At 39.2% G+C, this 9,207-nt stretch overlaps 1 pseudogene; it reads left to right on the forward strand.

Annotated features, from left to right (window-relative positions):
* The first annotated feature begins 7,996 nt into the window (after positions 1 to 7,996).
* LOC143681881 (olfactory receptor 6V1-like) lies at positions 7,997 to 8,868 on the forward strand (annotated as a pseudogene).
* The last annotated feature ends 339 nt before the right edge of the window (positions 8,869 to 9,207 follow it).

Raw genomic sequence — 9,207 nt, forward strand, 5'->3', positions numbered from 1 at the left:
TCAGCCCTTGTTTCTGCTTCTTGTGAAACTTACAGATCAAAAGAGAGGCAGCATTGTTTCACACAAGGCTGCTCTCAAGGGGTGAAAGAAGACAGATTAGAATGAAGAACTATTTCCAACCTTGTGATGAGGTGAAATGCCTGCACTACTGAATACTACATAGTCAGAATGAAATGCTAAGTCATTTCAAGTCTAGCAGTGAGGTTTCCACATTACTGTGCAGTCAGCTCCCAGGGATGGATGAACATACCTTCTGCTCTATGGTGTGAGGAAAACATTCCTTGCCTTTATCCTCAATTTATGTGCCTTCTCCCAGTGCACCTTTTAAACTGACCAGTTTTGAAGCTGTGTCAATCAAGTCCTTCTACTCCTGGGATTGTAGTACTTTCTATTAGGCTAACTGTACCAATTCTGTCTCTTCACCAGATGGTAAGATGACAACCCAGAGAATGTTCAAAGGATGAAATTTCAGACTTTGGCCCTCATCCCTACTGCAGAGACATACCCTGGACCAGTAGAAAGAGGAAGGGAGGTCTAAGACCAACATCCCTGTTTCTCTAGATTTCAAAAACTCCACATGGCACACAGAAGCAAGTTCTCCAGAACTTATCCAGTCTATTACTCAAAAGATACCTCCTCAGAGAACCATTCTTAATCACCACTCAATAAACAGAAAGATGAATTCATTTTGGACACTAGTTTCCTTCATGGCACTTATTATTAACTGACATTATCTCATATATTTAATTGTTTATTGCATTCTTTCATTTAGTCTGAAACAAATGTAGCTGTGAATAAAACAAAGAAAAATAGCTTCCCTGTGGATCTTAATTTCAAGTTAAGGTGGAGGCTAGACCATATATATTATAAGTAAGTAAAAACTATATGATCTTAATTTGTCAGTCATGTCATAGAGAAAAAAATGAGGCAAGGAAGAGGGATGAGAAATTAAATTATATTTAATCATTAGTTCAAATTTAATATTTAAATAAATATTAAATTATATTTAAGCATTAGAATGTAAACTCATGAGAGCAAGGACATGTCTTCTTCACCCCTGTGTTCCCATTCTGGTGTATATATAATATTCTTAACAAAATATGCTGCAATATTTTAGTAGATGATAGGTGGGCTGATGGATGGATAAATGATTAGATTGGACAAGATCATGGCCAGGGTCATTCTGCCTTATCTCTTCAATCCTGCCTTTCATAGTTTCTCTCTCTGCTTCAAATGATCAATTTCCCCTCCCCCTTCCCCTTCCCTAGCACAGTCCTTTAAAAATTCTCTCTGTGTTTTCTTCTGATGAACAAAAAGTCTTCAAGGATAGAGTGGTTGGGAGAGTGAAGGGGTCTGCTTTTTCAGTTTCTGCATAGCAGCACCAGATGAAGAAAAATGAGAGAGAAGGATCCTGAATAATTACTACTCAGTAATGAAAAGAAATGAATTATTGATAGCTGTGTAATCACGGGTGAGTCCCTAAAGTTATATGAAGCAAAAAAAGCCAGATATAATGTCAGTATTTTTATTTCATTTAATAAATCCAAGAAATTGAGATCTTGTCTATAATAACAAAACCCATGTAGTAGTTACTTGAATCTTGAATTGGTGATGGGCCTAACTGACAAGTGGCATGAAAAAAACCTTTCATGATGAACATGTTCTTTAATTTGTTATGATGTTGGCTTTATTTGTATATAAATTTACTATCATTGAAACTTATGGCTAAGGGAACATTGTACAAAAATTAACTTTAATAAGTTGAAAAACATCTTTTAAAAAGATACATCCAAAATAAATAACAATGGATATAGATCATCAGTGAGGGTCAGGTGGGTAGAGATATGGGTAAGCATTGGAGAAGGATAAAGACAACACATAAGTGAATCAGAACACTATTGAAATAAGGAGACAATGAACTTAAGTACAATCTGTTTCTTGTGGGGGAAGCTAAAGAGAAGAAGACTTATGCAACCTTGATGGATGTCAGAACATGACAGCTACATCCCAACACATTTCACTCAATACACATCTCTTTGTCCAAGTTCTAGCAAAACATTTGAGTAAGTTTCTGCAAACACCTCTTGAGGGAATAGGAAATTATAGAGAGAAAGACACCCCCTACCAGTAGAGCCTGTAAGAATTTTGAAGAGTGCGACATTTTCATTGAAAGTGAAAATATCACAAAATGTGTAAGATGATGGAAGAACTATTGGAATTGAAATCAGAAAACCTGAATCTAATTCTTTTTTATACTTATTAGCTATGTGATAGTCAGTGTGAACCTTCATCCACTTGGGTCTAGTTTTGTCATTTAAAATGGCAGCATATTGATCTACCTGATGTCTAATTTTTCCTCCAGCAACTTTATCTTAGCAAATAAAGGAGCAATAGCATGAAGGAAACTAGTGCTGAGTCCTCTTCTTAGTAAAGTGCTGAGCCTTTCAGCTTTCCACTGAAAACCCCTCCGCAAAGCTAACCTTTTTGGTGAACGAACTTTTTCTACATACCATCTTGGGGCACTTACAGGGTAACAGTGAGTAACAAATGTATCCTGGATTCTACACTGAGTCATAATAATTGGGGAAAGTCCTTTAAGCTCAAGCCACTCCATGCCAATGCTTAATTTTTTCACGTAAGAGCACTGGGGACACAAGAGGGAAGTGAAGTCATCATAGCCCAGAGAAAAGAAAAACCATTTTACCAAGGTGATCACTAGATAGGGTTATCACAAGGGCTGAGTCACCATCCACAAAGGATGGCATGCGAAGGATCATTCCTTAACTCTCCCGAAACAAAAGTCTACTAATTAATCTTCCCCATCCACTTTTGCTTCCTTCTGTCTATACTGTTCTCCTCATATCAGTCCAAGAGATATTTTAAAATACAGGTTGCATCAGTTTACTTTCAATTTTTAACTTTTCTAACTATCCTTGTTTAAAGCCCCATGCCCTGTGAGGCCCTGCATAATATGTAGAACAACTGTTGTTTTAAACCGCTAAGTTTTGTGATAACAATATATAAGCATTCATTATCTGAAAAATCATCTCTTTACCCTTAACCCAGAAATCTATTTCTCGCTCACCTAAATGTGAAGCCTTACAAGATACCTCATTCCACATGTTAGATAATCTCATTTAAATAAACAAGTAAAGATTTCTGAAGAACATACCTGTAAATGTGGAAGATGAAATATAATGTCACTTGAGATATAGGTGGTAAATCAAAGTTTGTTCATGGACATGAAGCTCATTTCCTCCTTCAACCCTATTTCTTTCCTGATTGGATAAAATCCATCTTTGCTACCTTTGTCCCCGTCCTGAAAACACAGTTCAGGTTCTACAGAGAGATTTCCTGGCCAACAGCTCCCAGCTCTGATAGTTCTTGAACTCAGACCCCTTTGCACAATCTTCATCATAAAGCTTTTGCTTACTTATCTCTGTGAGTTGGTGGGGGTGTGGGTAGGCTTGAGTTTGGTGGTATATATGCAATCTGAACTTCTCTGAGATGAAGGACTGTGACGCAGAAATTACTGAGGAGCTCGATCCTTGGAGTGGGCAACTACCAGAGTCCCTTCACATCTATCCTTCTTGCAAGGGTCACATATGTACCCTTCCTTCCAGTCATTTCCTAAAAGGTATCTATCAGGGATACTACCTCTGAGAGGCATATATCTTCTCTTAGATGTACTCTTTTGTTCCTCAACTTCTCCAGATGACACTTCAGAGCCAGCAGACAAGAGGGGGCCATCATCTAGGGCCTATATACCTTGGTTACCCAGATCACCCATCCCTGAAACAGAGAAGGAGAAAAAAATCTCCAAACAGAAACTCTGGATCCAAGCCTGGTCATGTACCCAACTTGCCATGGTTTTATTCCAGCTGGGAGAATTCCCTTCTGTTTTTCCATGATCTCATTTTTTTTGTGTACAGTCTCATGAGGAAGGAAATGGGCCAGGTGACAGGCACTGGTATAAAACTGATCCTAGACCATCATCTACTTAGGTGGATCCAGATCTTTGTTTCTCTTTATTCAGGTATTTTTCACAAATGTTACCTCCCCAGAACAGAGGACCTATCATTATTCTAAGCAGTAATAGCAGCTTCTCATAAGTCTCCAGAAGACTCCATGCTTTCATGTCATTCTCATAGAGATGCTAGACTGGAGTCTAAGTTTCCCATCCAGCCTAAGTTCATCTCTAAGCACCATCAGGAAACCAAGAGCATTGAGACATGGTAGATAAACACTCATCCTTGAAAGAAAAGAAATAGAAACTGCCCCTTTTCTCATCTCATCTCCTGAAATACCTCATTCCCGTCTCCCAGCCCCACTTCAGTGTTGCCACTTGAGCTTTGTAGTCTGTCAGGGTGAGCCTGTAATTAGGGCATCAGCATAAATATTGGAGATATTTTCACTTCTGGACTCCTTTGTCTAGCAGTGTCCCCTTCTCAGCTGGAACACATCTGTGGTTACACCTGCCTGCTGCAAGACACTAACCGAGGACAAAAGACTGTGTACGTCATATCAAAGAGTGGACAAAAAAATTCAGACGTCTACAGGCATGAATATCTTAAACTGAGCAGCTGAGAAGAAGTAACTGCTTAGAGTCTGAGTGCTTAAGATTTGTCTACCCATCAGGTCTCAGTCAACATAAGCATAATGACTGTGAATTCAGTGGTTCTAGGACATAGATTTAGACTAATGGCTAAGGTTTTTCAGTGTGTAGATGCAAGCTGCTAGGGAAACAAAACATCTTCTCTAAATTGAAATTTTGTGTTCAGCACACCACCTTAGAGGAATCTATTTTGGGGCCAGAGAGAAAGTCAAATTATACATATATGGCTTTTCAAAAAAATATTTTCTTGAGAAATATCCACACACATAATAGCCAATCATATTATACCATCAATGGCTCACAATATCATCACATCGTTGTTTATTCTTAGAACATTTACATCACTCAAGAAAAAGACATAAAAAGGAGAAAAAAAGAGCTCATACATCCCATACTCCTTAACCCTGCCTCTCAATCTACCAATTTTTTTATCCTTTATTTCCCCCTATTATTTATTTATTTACTATCCTTATTCATCCTTTTTTTTATTCATCCGTCCATACCCTGGATAAAAGGAGCATCAGACACAAGGTTTTCACAATCACATGGTCACATTGCAAAAGCTGTATCATTATGCCATCATCTTCAAGAATCAAGGCTACTGGAGCACCACTCAACAGCTTCAGGTACTTCCCTCCAGCCACTCCAATACACCATAAACTAAAAAAGATTATTTATATAATGCATAAAAATAATCTCCAGAATAACCTCTCAACTCGGTTTGAAATCTCTCAGCCACTGAAACTTTATTCTGTCTCATTTCTCTCCTCCCCCTTTTGGTCAAGAAGTCTTTCTCAATCCCATGATTCTAGGTTCCAGCTTATTCTGAGTTGTCTCACATTGCTAAGGATATTTACATTCCTGGGAGTCATGTCACATGTGGTGGGGAGGGCAAAGAGTTTGCCTGCCAAGTTGTCTTAGAGAGATAGGCCATACCTGAGCAACAGAAGAGGTTCTCTGGGAGTGACTCTTAGGCATAATTACAAGTAGGCTTAGCTTCTCCTTTGCAAGAATAAGCTCCATAGGGGCAAGCGTCAAAATTGAGGACTCAACCTACTGAATTCATTGTCCCACGGCTTGCAAGAATATCAGGAATTTCTCAGATGGGGAAGTTGAATATTTTGTCCTTTCTCCCCAGTCCCCCAAGGGGACTCTGCAAATCCTTTTTAATTCTTTGCCCAAATTAATCTGGGATATACTGGGGCATCACACTAACCTGTACAAACCATGTAATTTTGATATTCAGGGGAACTGACCATACCTGTTAAATTAGATAATGTGCTACCCAAAATATAAATTTTGCATCAAATAAATATCTCTCCCTTTGGTCACACACAGAGTATGAAGTTTGAAAATATGGGCTATATCATCCTTTACCCTGTATCCTGATTTACCTTAATCCTGTCCAGATCAGTTTCATTAATATCTCTAGACAAAGTCTGATCACTTTTTTATCTTTTTTAACAGTTGCAGAATGGGGCAATGCTGACTTCTCACAGTTCCAGTGCTCTAACGCTGAGTCTCAGGTGTTATATACATACCCAAAGTTTCAGGGAATGACCAGGTTATATACAAATAGCTCAATGTCTCAAAATTTAGAAATAGCGTTTACAACTCCTAAATATGTGTGATTGCTGTAAGAGCTTACAATCTAGGAACCTTCACAAAGAACCCAACCTGATAATCATGCCCTCAACTTCAGTTCTGACTTTGTATATTATAGTTAGTCTGTATGAGTGATACATGATAACATTAGCCTTTTTGTTTCTGGCATTTCTTTCAACATACTGTCCTTAAGGTTCATTTCCTTAGTTGCATGCCTTACAACTTCAATCCTTCTTGCAGCCACTCAGTAGCTCATTGTATACATTACAGTTCCCCCTTTCATTCCTCAGTTGTTGTACCCTTAGGCCACCTCCATCCATTGTGAATCATGAACACGCCACCATAAGCTCCAGTGTGCTAATGTCCATTCATGTCCCTACTGTCAGCTCCTCTAGTATATACCTAGCAGTCGGGTTGCATGATCATATGGCAACCCCACCCCTAGCCTCCTTATACATATTGTTTTGTAATATATATTGCTTGTGTTGTAATACTTATTTTTGTTGGCCCTTTGAAAGCTTTTCAAAATATTCTTTAGTGAACTGAAATAGTAAGGAATAGCATAAAGCTGGAATATATTCATACACATATACACACACGCTCAAACACACCCTCTGCAAGCATGCTGGCATAAAGAACTGTGGAATGATGATGGGCAAAGAAACTCTGAGTTACATTGGCGAACGTAACAATAACAATGAGAACAATGGCAAGAGCTGTTTGCTGTGTGCTTAGTTTGCATCAGTCATTCTACCAAGCAGTTTACTCCTTTAATCTTTATAATATCCCTAAAGCTAAATACTGAGAACTACTATTATCTATCTTCATTTTAATAGCCCAGTAAACTGAGGCTGAGAGAGGATAAATAATTTGCTTATGAACACAAATGCAGGTGTGTAGACAGAATTCAAGCACAGGCTATCTAATTCGGCATTTTATAATAAAAACACTCTGAGAGGGTTATAGGAGACAGTTAGGTATGAGAGAGACACTGTTTTGCAGCAAAGCTAGGAAACTATCGCTCTAATGACTTCGGAGACTATCTTAGAACAGCAGCCTGGATACTAACACTCCTTTACTCAACCTCCTGATCATTTAAGCTCTGGGTTTTAGCATACACGTATCAGATGGTCTCACCAAAAAGGCTGCTTTGTTGACTCAAAGCTCCGACTTTCTGTAATTTCATGATCATTGCTGAAAAAAATGTGAATGAGTAAGGATTCTCAAGAAAAAGAGACCACATAAAGACTTGCAAGGTCCTGTTAAAAGGATTTTGGTGCACAGCCTCTTGCTCATAACACCCAGTATCACCCTACACTGGGGAATTCTGAGCGACCCCCTCTATTTCTATGTCTTTCTTTCCATGTTTCTCCCTCTCCCAACTTTGGACTTCCTCTGCTGCTTCTCTCTGTCTCTCTTTGTTTCCTTCTTGCCTTCTCTTAAGTGTCAATATTTGTTCTATTGTCTTTCTTATACTGCTCTTCTCTAGTATTCTCACTCTTTATCAATGTCTTCCTATGCCTTTCACTTCTCTCACTCCCTAAATCTGTTTCTCTATAAATCTCATATTCCTTTCTTCCTTTATCTCTTTCTCTGTATACTTCTGTTTATTACAATCTTCATTTCTCTTCCTGCTTCTCTTTCTCTGATTCTGTCTTTTACTATTTCATGGCCAGTGGGTCTCTGTCTCCAAATCTATGTCTTTATATCTGTTTCTCCCATCTTTCTCTTTTGTTTCCTTTCCATTCAGAGACCCAGCATCTCAATCATTACAAAATGATCCACCCTGCCAAATTCCTCAACTTGAGCTTCTCCTCTTCTGGTGAGCTACAGGATCTGTTGTATGTACACTTCCTTATGCTTCATCATCTCACCCTCGTGAGAAACAAATCATTATCATCGTGGTATGGCAACACCAATTTTCATACTCCCATGTACTTCCTAGAAAATGTTTCCATATTGGAGATCTTGGTGACCATGACTGCCATCCTCAGGATGCTTTCAGATCTACTGGTTATCCACAAGGTCATTTTCTTCACCAGTTACATGGCCCATTTCTACTTCCACAATTCCCTGTGTTCCATACCCTTCCTTATCCTGGCAGACAGGGCCCTTGAACACTTACACACCATCTGTCACTCACTGTGCTATGATGCTATGATGAGCTAGGCTGTATATATCCAACTGGCTAAGGCTGTTGGTCCTTTCTTAGCCATGGTCCCTACTCTCCTCTCACAGAGTCATCTCAATTATTGTCATGGCAATGTCATTGGTCACTCCCATGGTAATGCTCCTCTGCTGCTACAGCCTTGTTCAGGCACAGGTTTGCTAGAACTCTAGGACTTGATGACCTTTGCCTTATGCCTCAGCTCTTTCCTAGTGACTCTGATCTCCCACAAGCTGCATCATGACCACAATGCTATGGTTCCCCTCTGACAGTTGACATCAAAAGGCTTTCTACACATGGCCCTTTCTACACCATGGTTTTCATTGGCTACAGTAGCATCATCTTCCCATATGCTAGATCTGGAAAATCATACTCTGTGGAGATGAACAAGATTGTAGCCTTGCTGACTTCAGTCCTTACCCAATTTCTCAAGCCCTTTATCTTTACTTATGGCAATGAGCCAGTCAAGGCAGCTATATGAAGACATATGTAAAGCTAAAAGACATTCACAAGTCATATTATGAGCCAGAGGTCCTCATCAAACTCAGTCAAGAAGTTCTGTGCGCGAGCAGAGTACCAGATTGAAAGGAAACATCACTGCCAAATTTCTTAAGGTTTGTTTCTATGGGTCTCTGAGTGACATCTGTAATGAGCCCTCAACACTACTCTTTCTGACCTGAAGCTCTCCTACTATCACCATGAAAGTGCTCCTTATGTCTACTGGTAGCTCTGAAAGTAGGGGGAGGCTGAGAAGCCATGAATGGGACTTTCAGTAAAGGGAAAGAACATTATGTTGGTTTGAAAAGATTTACGTACCCTA

This window comes from Tamandua tetradactyla, chromosome 1 (assembly GCF_023851605.1).
Source record: "Tamandua tetradactyla isolate mTamTet1 chromosome 1, mTamTet1.pri, whole genome shotgun sequence".
NCBI lineage: Eukaryota > Metazoa > Chordata > Mammalia > Pilosa > Myrmecophagidae > Tamandua > Tamandua tetradactyla.